The sequence below is a fragment of the Xenopus tropicalis genome, chromosome 4 (assembly GCF_000004195.4).
Source record: "Xenopus tropicalis strain Nigerian chromosome 4, UCB_Xtro_10.0, whole genome shotgun sequence".
Taxonomy (NCBI): domain Eukaryota; kingdom Metazoa; phylum Chordata; class Amphibia; order Anura; family Pipidae; genus Xenopus; species Xenopus tropicalis.
Genome location: NC_030680.2, coordinates 70008564 through 70023449, shown reverse-complemented (window position 1 = coordinate 70023449; position 14886 = coordinate 70008564).

The following is a 14886-nucleotide window of genomic DNA, read 5'->3' as shown; positions in this document are numbered from 1 at the left end:
AGAGTAAATAGTATTTCCCCAAAATTTTAAACATGTCCAATAATACAAGTCTCAGTTGTCATATACCATTTGGGTGAGGTTTAGGAATCTAAACAAAAATGGAAGATAAATGCAACAAAAGTCTTGGTTGTCATATATACCATTTGAGCGAAATCTTGGAATCTAATACAACATTGGAGACAAATGTAACAAAAGTTTATTTTTCCCTGCTCTTTGATTATGAAAGGGCAAATGCATTTTAAATTGGAGAAGAGAATGTGCATTCATAATTTAGCATTTTTCATTATGTTACTGACTTCTGTTACATTCCCCCAGTAAAATGGACTGATAGGAAAATAAGCTGTTTGAATGTCATAGCTCAGTAACCTATTTATTATTGTGGAACCTCAGGTTGCTTTGAGGGATTGGTTGATAATAATTACCCTGGGGCCATGGTAATAAGAGATCATAGGTGGTTATAAGGGCAAAAATGTAGTTTTATTCATCTACCGCACTAGCCAGGACAATAGGGTGTCCTCCTTCCAACACTTCTCATCCCTACCTACAGTCTCCAGCATCATGCTCCATGTTGTACAGCATATTTGGAATATGAAAAGATGGTTCATTTGGGTCCAGGGTACTGAATACTGGATTTGCCTCTCTGCTCTTTTTCCCACATATACATCAGCAACGAGTGGAAAGTGATTTCAAATATGACTATTTTGGATAAAGACACACACTGAAAGCAGCACCGTACAACTTATGTTATGGAACCTCCATTTTTTTCATAGTCCCTCTGGTGCTTATCAACTACCGACCGGGGAGTGGATTTATCAGAGGACTGAAAGCATACAATGAAGGTTCCGCTTACAGTAACTAAATTCCAGCTTTGGTGCAATATTTTCACGTTTGCCACTGCTACTTGTGTGCAAATGTGATAAAGAAACAATTTCCCACCTTTGACCAAACCGACTGGCACACACAGCAATTGCGGACATGTAGTTCACAGTATTTCTGCTGGTGGATGAAAAAGCCCAGAATCTCATCCCATTCATATAAAATGCTAATTTCAGAGCGCTGCACTCATATGTTATTAGATTGACACCTGAAAATGCAGACTTCAGCATTTTTGTGCAGCAATGTCCTGACCCTTAGTTTTTTATTATTGTTTGTTCTTTTTTGGTTGCTACCTGTATAAGAATGGCATTTGTCTCTGTACTTGTGTACAAGCATTTTTACATTGTAAAAAATAAGAATGTATGCTTAGAAGCTGAAGCATTTGGGAGGCAGCGTCACTGAATTTTAAATAATCTTTCTCCTTACTTCAGATTCTGACTCTGTATAACCACTTTAAAGAGCAATATCTTTTCTCAATAAATATTTTCTCCACATGACTGTTTAACTATTCACATGCAATTGGACCCCAATTACAGCGTAAATTCCATGTACGATACCAGACTCAACCACAAAAATATCTTAATATATTCCTTGTGATACTTCTGAATATTAATAAAAATTAATAATTAATTTTGCCTTTGGCATCGCAAGAAATACTAGTTTTAATTAGTGTAGTGTACTCTTATACAATTAAAAAATAATTGATGTCCACACTTATTGGCGGTTCCTATGATCTCTTTTCCTGTTGTTGTCAACAAATGCCTCAGAAAACAAGTTCAAGAATGTTTTGCTGTCCGACTGATTTATAGGAACACAGTATGACTATCTGCTATGATTAAACACAGCAAATTTTATATCAAATGATGCACAAGTGTGTTATTGAGAAAGAAGGAATTAACAGCTTACTTGTAATTCAGACTCAGTTAACGAGTGTTTACATTGCTGCACTTGGTGCAGAATTTGTCATATTTGAACAACTTTTCAGGTTCCAAAACATGAACATTTATTTCTCTATCAAACCCAAAGATAAATAGCCCCCTATTCAGATTATACGAAGAATGTGTGGTGCATCAGTGACTAGTTGGGGTGTTCATATATTGGAGCAAACTATAAAATGACCAACTTTTTTTCCTGCATGGGTCACTTAATAATAGATCAGATTCTCCAAATCTATTACAGTGGGCATATTTTTCCTTAATCAAATTTAATAACATTTCGTAGTGTTTCATTGGTCTTTACATTTTCCCATGGCTGAGCCAGCTAACACATACCCATTGCTAATGAACAGTAATTTAGCTGCACTAAGCAGTGTACAATGGACTAGTAAATATATAATACTTCAGAAATAGTTAGAACTCTGGGGCTGATTTACAAGAATAGGTGCTACAGTGTACCAGCGCAGTTCAAGTTGCAATCAGAAATGTTTTTTTTTATTTATATAAGTTGCAAAAAAACTGCATTGCCCTGGTAGATTGATTCCTATTACATGTATCTATACATTGACCAATATGGTTTGGCATGTATGGTATAGCACAGGGGCGTAACTACAGTGGAAGCAGACCATGTAGCTGCAAGATTGCCCAGGAGTGTAGAGAGCCCAATGAGGGCTTTGTGGCCCTAAACTGAATTTGCTTTGGGGCCCAGTAACATTTAGTTACACTGCTGGTAAAGCATATTGGTGGATAGCAGCCAACACCGCTGGTGGCAGTTTTCACATGTATCCTTTCTCATTAGACAGCAGTGAGTTTGTCCATAAAAAAAAAAAAAAAATTCTAATGGCTCTTCTTTTGTCCATCTATGAATCATCATCAAATGATAGTTCACTTCTTATCCACTTGTATGTTTCCTTGGCAGATAATGGTTATTTAGGCATCTTGTGGATGGCAAAAGCTCTTGGACACCTATTTAGACAAACTCATATTTGTATAATATTCATATTTTCTACTTCAAAGAACCATATTCATTAAAAAAAACTGAATAAGAAAATGCAATCAAATTAAACAGTGGAAAAACCCCTCAAACACCTTGAATACTTAATTTATTCATCATTTTTAATAGGTTGACAAACTCAAAAATGTTTTCAAAAATCTTCAATTAAATAAATTGTCTAAATTTTGCCTAGGACAGCTCCCAGTAACCTCCCAAGCTTTTACATGCAAGTTTTTACTTTTTTTTCTTAATAATTATTGAAAATTCCAGTTTTTTAAACTTATCGAATTCATGATTTTTAGTGCAAAAAATTGCGGTTTAAAAAAAATACAAAAGTTGATAACCCCCTTTTGTTTGTTTGCATGATATATTCTATGACTGGTCAGTTATCCTCATTATTAATTAATGTAGAGCTACTCTAATGAAGAATGAATACAAAGAAGTTTTCATTGGGACCTTTGAACTGGTGGCCTCCATGAGTTCCTAAGAATATACTTAACATGTCAATGATAATGCAAAAATCTAAACAAAGATTTAATCTTTATATGGTTCAGCCATTAATGTGTATGAGTACTACCGTGCCTGAACCTAACAGTGGCAAAGTCTGCACTGGAGACTGTCCTGTACGGTTACCTCACGATTTCAGCTGAGATCATTCACTGAGGAAAAGTAGCCCAAAAGATTAAAAATAATTCCCCATGGCAAAGAGACAATGTACAGTATCAGTTAAGCCATCCAGTTGTAACTCGAGCTTGCAGTATATTTCTGAAAAATAATAGCTGAGTGGGTCAGCTATAACATCCTGGGGCAAATCTTTTTATATATGTTTTTATTTGGATTTTACCTGCAAACATCTACGAAACATAATTATAATTCACACGTATTACAAAACATCAAGTAAGGTAATGAGCTGATCTTTAGCTAATACTACAGGTCAACACAAGTGGGATTGAGTACTTTGGTATTTAGTTAAGTATCTTATTCTCTTGTTGACTCCTGTGGACCAACTTGTTGGTTGTCTTGCAACTAGGAGTCCTGTCTGTGAGGTAACTTGTTCTGTCTCATTGAAAAGGGGGTTATCTGGAAAAATTCTGTATTGCACCAAGTGGTATGATGAAAGGCATATACTGGTATATGTTTGATTTGTTATATGTTTCCTAGGGCCATTCTTACTTATCTGTTGTACACAAATTTTAGTCTGACTTTAACCTCTTTTCCACACAAAGAAAGAACATAGAATTTGTCATCCTCAAAATAAGTTGATACTATAATGTGAGATAGTAATGTATTTTAACAAAATAAGTATATGTGGCTTCATCAAAGTGTAATTGTTCTACCTATCTATTCTTACAGTAAATAAAGAGAGAAATTATGTAGTTTATTGAACTGAAGAGCTTTACATAGTCTACACCATCACTACAATTTCCTAGTGCTAAATAATGTTACTCGCTGAGATTAATACGATTTCTAAGATACATAATGAAAACAATGGCAAAAACTGTTCCATTTTCTAGAGAATCTTTGCATTACATGATGGGATTTTGACTACAGATGTAATCAATTTTGCAACATAAAAATATTAAAAAGAATATTGAGCATAAATACAGAACACAATACCGTCTGAAGGTATTTCCTTTGCGGTGTCAAATAACACAGAGCAGTAAGAGTGTGTGGAATGTTCTAGGTCAGGCCAAAATTTGCTTTGAAACATATATGCCTATTTTATCAAAACTGCCTCACAAAATTAAGTCTCGGAGGTGTGTGGCATTTTTGAGCATTACTTTGCCTGACATTTCCTTTTATTGTTTTTCATCTGAGGAATCCACCAAAGACATTTCTTTTCTGAGACACTATCAAAGTTCCCCACTGTTACCTTGTATCTCCTTCCTAGCTGTGCTGGTAGAGACAGAGATGTAGGCCTGCTTTACTTATACTATCTCTGATGGAAATGGTACATCACATGCTGAGAAGCCAAGGCATATATAGCAGTGGGTACAAAAGCTAGAGGAATACTCTGGTGGCAGTAAAAGTTTAGAGGCTTGTGAGAAATCAGAAGAATATGAGAACAAGAAGTATACTTCACACATCACAAGATTGATTGTAACAAGTTCTCCTCGATACAATGGATTCATGTTATGCCATTCTTTGTGCACATAACAAAATTTGTCACATGAATAAGCCTTTTCATAACTAGTGCAATTTTTCTTTGGCCTTTTGATAAAAATCAAGACTACAGTGCTGCATACAAATGTTCTCTCAGTCACATTTCATTTTCCCAAATACACAGCATATCTCCAGGTCTATTACAAACATGGGGTAAGATTGGAAATAGAAATTTGTATTAGAACTATTACAACTGTGTTAATAACTGCCAGCTACCTAACAAATGAATAAAATGGCATAATATTCAGAAAACTCAGAGAGGAATTTGTTCTGAGATATTTTATTGTGTGCTGTCTTAAAAGAGTCAAAGTCAAGATGTCTGAAGTTTGTTTTTTTTTAACATACAATGATATGATGAAGTCAGAAGAGAACATTCTATTAACCCTGGCTGCAAACTTTGTATGTAGACTGCATAGAATTAGGATGAAATGTAAGACACAGACAGAAAATCCCTCCATTCTAAGTAGCAGATGGTAGAGTGACTGTGTATTATACCCCACAGACTTTTTATGTTTCTACAGCTGGCAAAGTCATGCCACAGGGATACCAAGAAATACATCACATGCAGGCAGCAGTGGGCAAGGTAAGAGAGCATTTGTTACAGGCAAAGAAAAAAAAGGTACCAGGTACCCAGTCAGCACTGATAGGGGAATAAAAAACCCACAATTATTGTGTTTTATTGCATGACAGACTGTTATGGGAAGCATAATCTGCTTTGTAGGGTTTATACTGTTGCTCTTGCTCTATAGCTACATCCTTTATTTTTATCTAATGGCACTACTCAATATTGAACTGTTACTGGATGAAGACTTTGAAGAAAGGTCCTAATTGTTAATTAAACAACATCACTTAATAAGGATAATTTACCAACACAATGTGGTCATGCTAACACTAAAATAGACTCAATGTGGTGCACATATTGATGCTATTAGAGGTACTCATGTACAGTCTCCTTGCACTTCCTCTGAGCCCCAGTACATTTATGCTGCCTCTTCTTATAAAGTGTGTTCAAGTGTGCATTTTGGTGCTAGGGAATGCCACCCTGGACGTTGTAGTATTTTCAGAGTTGCTTGTATCAATATACCTTTCAATGCCTAGTGCCCAACGAATGACGCTGGTGCTGAAGCAAACCTTCATTTCCTTCATTGACATCGTTGACAAAGGGTCATAGTAGACTCATGGATTGAAAGAACCATTGTGTTCACTTTGAGTATTCGTATTACTTATTCATTAATATTCATTATTAATATTAATGAACTGGAAGTGCAGAGATGTGTACAGGTAGGAATGTAACAACAAGAACGTACTGCTGGAAAAAATAGTTTACCATTTAAAGGGCACCTGGCACCCTAAGAAATAATCTAAATCCTTTTCTAGAATGTTTGTTGAGCAAAATAAACTTTACTTACAGTACAGGTATGGGATCCCTTAACCGGAAGCCCGTTATCCAGAAAGCTCCGAATTACAGAAAGCCTGTCTCCCATAGACTCCATTTTAATCAAATAATTGAGAATTTTAAAACTGATTTCCTTTTTGTCTGTAGTAATAAAACAGTACCTTGTAACTGATCCCAACTAAGATATAATTAATCCTTATTGGATGCAAAACAATTCTGTTGGGTTTATTGAATGTTTTATTAATTTTTTAGTAGACTTAAGGTATGGAGATCCAAATTACAGAAAGAGCCCTTATCCTACCCTTGGTCCTGAGCATTCTGGATAATGGGTCCTATACCTGTATACCAATTATTTAAATTTAAGGAGTTCAGTGACAACTAGAAAGTGCTGAATGGGAAGCGAAAGAAATTTGCTGCTCCACCTCTGTGCCTTAGGGGGGCAGGCAGGCAATATATGACTGACATTTTTAAATACATATTTAACAGACATGGATTTTTTTAATGAAAAAAAGAATATGAGTTTCATGTGTAATTTGCAAAGGACTTTTAGTATACAGCTTTTTATGTGTGCGTGACAGAAGTGACAGAAAATCTTTTGCTAAGATCTTTTGCAAGAAGTGAACAAAGAATTCTGATAGAATAGTACCCAGCCATGTAAGAAATCTGCCCATAGGAACAATACAATTTGACTGCTTTATCTTGACAAACACTTTTTGATCTTAAACAAAATATTTCCAGACAGCCCAAATTAGACCTGCTGGAAAAATGCCAGGTAATGCTCAGGAAATTCCAGTTTGACATTTGATATATCCCTGTAAATTTATGAGAAAGAATATCAAAGTTTATTTTTTTCCTGGAGAAAAGGTGCTTGAGAGGTGAGTTGATATCTCTTTAGAAATATGTTAAATATGTACCTGAGCTTGTGATCTTCCTATGGCTAGGTCCATGGAGTTTTCATCTTTCTCCATTTAAGGTATAACAACGTTTACAGAGAAACCCATTTAATATACTCTTTACCTCGGATTAATCTGCCATAACCAACTGATTTAAAATTTGAATTTAATTTTTATTATTATTATATTGCCATGCCACACAATTTCAGCCAAAGACGTCTAACAGTAAATTGATGCTTTTTTTTCATCACAAGTGAACCTAATAGCATAATTCTAGCGCACACTGAACTTTTCATCGACTACCTACTAGGCCTGGACTGGCAATCTGTAGATTCTGGCAAATGCCAAAGGGGCCATAGACTGTCACTGTTTATTGGGCCTATGGGGGACTGCTTGGAACTCCTTCCATCTCCTACCATACTTTGGGTCTCTACTCTGACAGTAAGTTTTAAAGGAGAAGTAAAGCTAAAAACTAAGTAAGCTTTATCAGAAAGATTTATGTAAATACAGCCATAAGCACTCACAGAAATGCTCCTCTAGCAAAAGAAACACAGGATTTCTTGTCTTATTTTTTGTAAACATGTCCTTAGGTATCAGACTTCCTGTCATTTAGGGTTCCATCAGGTTTGGGGCTCGAGTCTGTGTAGCTCTCTCCTCTCTCACTCTCCCCTCTCTTTTTTTGCTCCCACTCCCATAAGAATTAATAAGAATTAACTTCCCCCTTCCATCAGAATGTGTGATCTATGCTACCAGTGGCTAGAGCATCAGCACCAAAGCTACCGAGACCAAGCTAAAATGGCAGCTGATATCTTAAACAAATGGAGCCAGCTTCTAGGGCTGTTTACTCAAGTATAGTGATGCTTTCTGCAGAATAAATATAGCATTCTAGGTGGCACTAATGTGGCTAATCTATTGGCAGTAAAATGCCAAAATGCCTTTCCTTCTCTTTTAAAGAGTCCTTAAACCTTCAGTATCAGTTTTACTCTCTCCAAAAGTTCTTGTAGTTCAAGTAGTCTATTAATATCAGGCATGGATTTTTAGCAACACTAGTCAATAAAACTTTTCTCCACTTATCTAGGGCCAAAGACCTAGTTATTGTAAGAGGGTCACAAAATAAGGATCCCCTCATCTATGTGCACCCAGCTCCGAATAATTGTTGATGTGATTGCTGCTGGACATTTGGAATATATTTTAGCAAGTGATTAGCAAGAAAAAAATGTACAGTTTTCTACTTATGTTTGACATAATTGCAAGATGGTCGAATAGCAATGGTCGAAATATTTCCCATGGTAGAATAATTATTCTTTTTTCTTTATTTTATCTTTTCTTTTAGCATTACATAGATTAGACTTGATTCACCCACTTGAATTTACAAGTCCTTATCACAGTGAGCTCCTAGGTAACCATATATAATAACAAACACTACACGTATAAGGATTTTTTAAGAAAATGCAATTATTATTTATAAATTCCAAGAAATGGGAGTTTATTTGTGAAAGTGATATGTCACGCCTCTTTTGCCTCTGTTCAAATTCTTAAAAGGCCAGAAAAATTTTCTCTAACAAATGAGAAATACATATTTTTAGAGTTGCCTTTTGATTATAATATTCTTAGTTTGTTAATGTTACAATGATACTTTATGATACAATAGATATCATGTATACCAAAGGATTTAATATAATAACTGATGAAAGGATCTGTCCCATTTTAATTTGTTAAAAAATTTGTGAAATGGCAAAAATTTGCAAAACACCTTAAAGACAATTGCCGTTTTTTTTCATGGTAACTTTTTCCAGTTTTTCAGCCATTAGAGTCTACGTGTCTGGTGAAAATTTTCGGTATTCACTAAATATAATGCTAAAATATAATACAAGTATGGGACCCATTTTCCAGAATGTTTGGGACCTGGGGTTTCCGGATAAGAGGTCTTTCCGTAACTCGGATCTCCTTCCTTAAGTCTATTAAAAAAAAATACTTAAACAGTAATTAAACCCAATAGGATTAATTATAACTTAGTTGGGATCAAGCACAATGTACTGTTTAATTATTACAGAGAAAGAGGAAATCCTTTTGAAAAATTTGAATTATTTGCCTATAATGGAGTCTATGGGAGATGGCCTTTACATAATCTGGAACTTTCTATATAATGGTTTTCCAGATAAGGGGTCCGATACCTGTATAGGTAGCCCCAAACTGCTAAAATGCAAAAGCTTTATGGGATTTTTTACCCCCATATGTAATAAAAGGCACTAAGTTTACCCAGCAGCAGCAACCAATATGATGTTTGCTTTTAAACAGGTGGCCAGTAAATTCTACCTGCTGATTGGTTGCTAGGGTTACTGCACCTGGGCAAATTTAGTGCATTTTATTACATAACCCCCTTTAACTCTTAAAATGTACTGTATGTCATAGCCAAAAACCTGCTTAAAGCTAAAAAACTGAGGAACATTTTCTACATGCTAAACTTGTTGAATTTAATAAAACCTAAACATTTTTAGTTTTGTATATAACATGCATTTTACAAAGCAATATATCATTTTTCAATAGTGGTCAATCTCCGTGTTATAGGAGATTTGATTGCATATACATTTGAAAATGATTATGTCTGTGCCTATAAAATAGAGGGCAAGAATGCTGCAAGTGTTTTATTTCCTAAGATAGTGTAAGTAAATAGCACAGTATGCATTGCTAATACAATGAGCAGAGTATTCTTGCTTGGGAAGCAGAACGGATGTATTTAATAGTTTGCACTATGTTTTAGCAACCACTTCATCTCCTCACAGCTCAGTGGACAACCATATTTGTCATTGTCAATGGATGTACCTACAGTATAAGAGAACAAATAGGGGTGTCTTTAGAAATTCGTTAAATACCTACACAGCAAAAAAAATCTATTTCAACAAAATCAGCCTCAGTATTAAAACAATACACCAGTGATTTATTAGATATTCTTTGAGAGATGAGCTAAAGGAATGCCAATTATGCATTTTATCACCATCATTTAATATCCAGCACTTATCAATAAGCCAATCTGATCTGCCTATTCCATCCAAGCTATAATGACCTATAAACAGTATGGTGGATATAATGCTATAGACAAAAAGATATCATGTCAAAACAAATTAAGCCCTACATTTAATGGGCAGTTATTTCAGGTGGAAAGACTTTCTGGTACTGTTTTGTTTGTTTCATGCAAAAAATCATACAGATACAAATAAATGAATAAATGAATTCCAAACAAGCTATTAGAAAATCCCATTTACATGGGTTTATCCTATAGGCTACAGCTCACCCACTGGGTTTTTAAAGCAGAAGCCAGGATAATAGCTGATCAGATTCCCAACTACAGAACGATTTTGCCTTTCTTGAGGCTCATCAGTGTAGTGCAGGGTTTTCTGATCAGCTAAAGTAGAGTCACCGTGTGGATGTATCTGTATGAGGCAGTCTCCTCAACCCTAATGATTTGTTTGTGAATCCACGCGGTGACTCTACCAATCTGATCAGCTATTATCCTGGCTTCTGCTTTAAAAACCCAGTGGGTGAGCGTTAGCCTATTGGATAAACCCATGTAAATGGGATTTTCTAAGAGCTTGTTTGGAATTCATTCCCAGAATTCCTTTTGTTTTTTTCATGGGGATAGTATCCTGTTAAGTGTTGCTTATGGTTCCTGGATGTGAGCCAGAGTTTCCTGCAAACTCTGGCTCAGGAGATGGTGAATCATCTCAGATATTCATTGCCATAATCAGCATTGCTTTAGGATTATTCATGTCTTCATAGCCATACCACCACTCGGCCAGATAAACACACTATTTAACGTTGCTGTATGAACAAATCATACAAGCTAAAGATGGATGTAACTAAGGAAAGAAGCAAATAACTAACAGATTATAAAGAGTGTTAAAGTGAATAAAAGTTAAAACACTGCTTTCTGAGCTGGAATTTACAGAGGAATACGTGCAGCAACTAGGGGCTTTTGTTTTACTCATTGTGACCCAGGTACTACAGCTTGTAGATATTTCATTGTTGGAGGTGTAGCCTGCTTGTTGTGGGGGGTGTGAGGCTCTGTAGTCTATGACATGCAATTTTGGGACATATGAGCTAAGTGAAGCACATCTGTAGAAAAAGATTTCCTAGGCATACATCTTTGTGGTGCTTGTGCTTTAAATCCACTATGAGCAATAAGCAGATTCAAACAAAATAAATATACTGCTTCATTTTTATGAACTAATCTCTACTGGAGTAATTATAGTTAGACTATGCAGCCCTAACCCTATATTATATCCTGGTTTATAATTATAAGACCTAGCTCTGTTATTCCCAACAAACTGTCAGGCCCTCAAAAACCAAAGTAGCCCATTTTTTAACTTTAACTTATTTAATCTCACATTTTCTTGTCTGTTTCTTACTATGGATATTGGGTAAGGGGGTGCATAGAGAAATGAAAAATAAAACAATATCTCAGATTTTCTAGAAGCTTTGTATTTTTTTACTAATGTCTTTGTTGTGATCTATTTACATTAAAATATTGGCAGTTGATGCTCAGTGTGAAGCTCCCAATTTAGCTCTCATCTCAAGAGGATGAAGTAAGCACTGCAATATTTTAGCTTCCATTCCATCCATTTCATTTCCTTCCCAGAGTTCTTATATCAAATCAAATCCATCTTGCATTATAGAATGAAGGCCAATGCACAAGTATTGATCACTGTATAGAATTATGCATGTAATCTTTTATTTCTCACCATACTTCAGATACATTGTGACATTCAAATGCAAGATATTGTGGAATCTTTAAATGCCTTAGATCATTACAAAGATAGCACTGTAACTCAATTGAAAGATCCTTGACAATCCCAGAAGACTTTAAAAATGGCTGAGTGGTGCCTTAGCAAATGAAAGGAGCATTTTTTTTGAATGATCTTAGTGCCATTCTTTTCATAAGCACTGCATTACATGGAAGAATACATCTCCCTGCATTGTCTCTAATATTACAGAAAGTAGTTTGTTGTATAATCCAAGAGCATCATAAAACAGAGAAGACGACTTTTACAAAACCCTTTATAAAATTCTGGGCCTTATAACATAATCAACATAAGCAGTTCCTTGGCCTAAATGGCAACCCAATCCAATATTCTGGAGCACTGAGGTATTCTAAGGGTCTTTTGTACTTTGCTAACTTGGTACACACCGTTCATATTTAGCAGGTGGTTATTGAGAAGGTTGCAAAAGGTTGACAAAGGTTTATTACTTTTATAACCTAGGGACCTATAGGGTTAATATGCCCCTATGGCTTTAAACCCTACCATTTCCTATATCTTCTTGTTATTGGGCAAAGACCCATGTATCTAGTTTGATATTAGCATTTGTGTCTTTTCGATTTATAGTTAGACCACTCCCTCAGCACTCAATATAGTGTTTAGCAAAGGGGTGGATCCTCCTCTTTGGCTGCATCTGTTGACTCAGGTGGAAGTTCCACTGAGCCTGGAATCAAAAGGGCCCCATTAAGCCATCTACCCTAGAGACTACATCTAACAGGATTAGCAAGAATAGGAGAACATCTGTCACAGCACAGTGAGATAGTTAGTCTAGTTAGAAAGAGTAGTTTCTGTCTCCAACCAGGAAAGATTAGCTGAAAGTATTCTTTCTTACAAACATTGTTACCTTAGTGTAGGACCATGGTTAAGACGCAGGTATCAGGTTAGTTCCTATTCCTGATCCATAGTCGGCTATTTGGGATCCTTGACCACTAAGGTATACATCCTGGGGACACAGATACTTGCCCAGACTACTCTCCATAGTGGTGCCGTACTGTTTGGCTGTCTTTACCCTGCCCACACACTGCAGAAGTGGGATAAACCGGTGGACATTATTTCCTTTTAATCCCCTGTATAGTGATGAGTGAAGAAGATTCGCAAAGCGGCGAAAATTTCGCGAAACGCATTTGTCGTGCAATTTTTTTCCGTTGCCTGCGGTTTTTTTTGTCGCCCAGGCTTTTTTGACGTGACCGCACCCTTTTTGATGCGACAGTGCCCTTTTTTTTACGTGACCACGACCTTTTTTGACGCGACCGCACCCAATTTGTCATGCGACAAATTTTTTTTACACGTGCAGAATTTTTCCGCTGCGAATCCATGCCTGACGAAAAAATTTACTACATCACTACCCCTGTACCTTTATCTGCTAACTCCTCTGAGTGTGTATTGCATAACCCTGTGGATCATTTGTCTTGGGCAAATGATCCGCAGTTGAGTTGAGTTCTGTTTTACCAAAAAAAGAACCTTCTGGCGTTCATTCTTTCAATTACTTTGCACATAGCCCAAGTGAGTTGTAGTTACACTATAGCGAAAGCCCATCTTGTGTGTTAGAGTCCTATGTACCCCATGCTCTAAATGCCTATTTAGCTGGTCTGGTCTGTAAATACAACCAAATAGGGGTTACATAATCTTACTGAACTGAATTTAGAAGTCCTTAAACAAGCTGCTAGGGACTAAGCGGTATATTTATTATGCTGTGTAAAAATGGCGAGAAAACTTGCCACCCAAATTTGCCAGGCTTCGCCGTTTAAAAACCGGCATAAAACTGGTGTAAAATCGATTTTTACGAGTTTTTTCTTATGCCAGAACTTACATAAAAAATAATGTCATAAAATCTGGTGTTTGGACGACGATCTTCTCCGTTTACTTTACACAACTTTCAACACCGTTTTTTGGCAAATTCTTTTTACACAGCATAATCAATATGCCCCTAAGTCTTCCTTGCATCATGCAACAGCAAGAATCATAGCTGAGCCACAGAACATGAATTTTAAACAGGAATATTGTTTAAACGGTTTTACTTCATTTTTAACTTAGAAAAATGAATATCTGCAGAACAAAAAAAATGAAAATAGATAAAATTGAAAATTGCAAAATTGCATATTGGTTTAGGTAGGACCAAGGAACAAATATCTGCAAGTGCAGTTGTGGTCCCCTCAATTTCCCTGCATTCAGTAGCATGAGTAACCACAATCAAGCCCAATCTAGTGCTGTTGTGTCTAAAGAATTGGGTGCAGAAATCGCTTGCACGCCAAACACCCAAAGAATTCTGCTCAAGTGCACTTGTACTTATTACTTGCCATCATTTTACAAAAGAAATGATTAAGCAATTGGTAAGAAATATATCTACATAATATTGCCTACAGTGATGAGCTAATCTGTACCATTTGACTTCATCAAAAATTTTGTAAAAGTCCTGAAATTTCGAGAAAGGGTGAAAATTTCATGAAATGCGGAACTTTTTTGACGTGACTGCAACTTATTTGCTGCAACTGTGACTTTTTTGCCGCAACTGTGACTTTTTGATGCAATTGCAAATTTTTTGACACAAGCGCACATTTTTCCTCACTTGCTGATTTTTTTTTCTACAAAAGATATATAGAACTAAGCAAATGTGGTAGATAGAGAGCTTACCCTTGGTATGTGGTGGCCCAGGTGCTCATGCCCCAGACCCTCAGCATAACTTGGTATGATTGCCTATGATTAAGTACCAAGTTAGGTACAAAATGCGTAATGCTGTATAGCATTTATGTGTAAAATTCCATAAAATACTTTGATTTTACTTAATACCTGAGCTTTATTCTACCTCCATGGAACT